We start from the raw sequence: 2196 nt of genomic DNA on the forward strand, positions 1-2196 counted from the left end.
CAGGTTTCATTCGCTAGGGCCCCTGGGCAGTTGCCCCCCCCCCTGTCGGCGGGCCTGGCAACAACTACATCAAATCATGTCTTAACATAACTCGACATATTACTAAGGCAAAGATTCAGATTAATATCAAACACCTTAAAAACAGTGCCCCAGGCAAAGATTGTATTTCCAACAGAGTACTAAAATTCTTCCTGAGAATTTCTTATTATATCTAACCAGTCTGTACAACCTATCCTACTATTTAGAGCACTACCCAACAATATATAAAGAAGCAGTTATTATAGTAATTGCCAAATCAACTAAAGTTCTTCAGGACCCTGGTTACTATAGATCCATTAGTTTGATCAATAGTATCGGGAAGCTTTTAGAAAAAATATTATCCATTAATCTCCTTTGGGGAAAAGTAATATCCTGTCAGTCATTCAGAACGCATCTCATCGCAATCACCAGACTGTGGATCATTTAGTCCGTTTAACAGAATAAGTTTTTCAATGGTTTAACTGTAAACATTCTATTTTGTGGCTTTTCCAAACGTTATAAAAGTCTTTGACTCAGTATGACATAATGGCTTACTATACAAACTAAAGGAACTGCATCTTACAGTTACTTTAACACACCGGATTTCTAGCTTTCCCTCTAACTGTAGTGCCAAGATCAAAATCAACGAGACAACCTCCAATTCATTTAAACTACATGTAGGAGTTCCTTAAGGTTCAGCCATTGGTCCCCTACTCTACATTGCTTTTGTAAATGATATCCCACTTCTTAAATTAACCTCCACTCATGCATCTCAATATATCGAGGATGTAGCCGTTTGGAGCATGTGACAGGATTCCCTGGTTCCCATAAATAAAGTTCAATATTCGCTTAATGACGTTGCTTTGTAATTGACATATTGCACTCAACTCAGGTCATCATATTCTACAAATGTTTCAAGAGGGAAAAGAAAAAGAAAAAAGTAATTTAAGTGCAACTAAAATTATACAATTCCTAAATCACTTTCACTAAATTGATTAAATTTCTTGGTATACCGTTTAACAGAAAAGTAACATGAATCAACTGCTTCACTATCAATAACTTCAAAATCAGTCAAAGATCAGGTCACGTAAGGAAAATAGGAGAAATTCATGGAGGCTGAAAATCTGACTCAATTATAACAATTTACAAAGCTTACATTATACCTTTAATGGAATACCGGAACATGATCACATGTAATATTCTGACAACTTACTAAAATAAATACAAACACAGCAAACCAGGGCCATAAGATTATCATATAGGTTGCCTATCTACACACTTAACCATCAATAAAATTCCGAAAATTAAAGACAGAATCAGTAATCTGGCTTGAAAATTCCACTTAAAAGCAATTAACCATAATTCTTTATTCCCATTTCTAGCAGCTACTCCAAAATCATGGTACACTTATCTGTCTCCACCGAATCTTAACAATATTAATTTAATAATGCGTAATTTATAAATGTTTTATCTTTCGGGTTGGCTGCATAGTTAAAGCATTTTTCAGGTAGAATTTTCGGCGCCCAAATAATGAAAGTAGTGTTACGTCTTTGGTCGTTAGTTAATTTTCCGTAAAAATTATTTCCGAAGAAACTTTTGCGATACAAGTCCTTTCTTAAATAAAACTGGTTTATTGTTTCTGAATACAACTTTGCAATACACTTAATTTTCACAGTCACGCTATAATTCACAACGAACGCCTCACGTGCTCGACTCAACAATATGTCTCTCTCTGTCCGCAGTTCAATTACAGTTGTTACTTTACATTGTTGCCGTCACGTCTTGACCGTCTTATATGTACAAGAATACCGAAATGTAGTAAACGCTCGAGCATTCACGAACCTTCGAGAATATGACGTGTTACTAGGGTCGCGTGACCTCCGCTGTCATAACAGTAGGTTTTTCTCGTGGTTCTTCCGTTTGTTTTTTTCTTCCCACATTTAAATTACGGGTATTGGATTTATGGATCCATGACACAAAACATTGAGTTTGCCGACTACTCCATTGTCACTGTAAAGAAGGTCTGTGGTAATATTTTTCGGTGACCAGCTTGCTCTTCCCTGAACATTCCACTCCACACATGATTATACGTATTCACCGCGAACACTTATTATATGTGGATGTATGCTTTTCTTTTACTGGGGTATTCTCTCCTAACCATTCAACCACGTGCGGGAT

This window comes from Limulus polyphemus, unplaced genomic scaffold (genome assembly GCF_000517525.1).
Source record: "Limulus polyphemus unplaced genomic scaffold, Limulus_polyphemus-2.1.2 Scaffold3377, whole genome shotgun sequence".
NCBI classification, from domain to species: domain Eukaryota; kingdom Metazoa; phylum Arthropoda; class Merostomata; order Xiphosura; family Limulidae; genus Limulus; species Limulus polyphemus.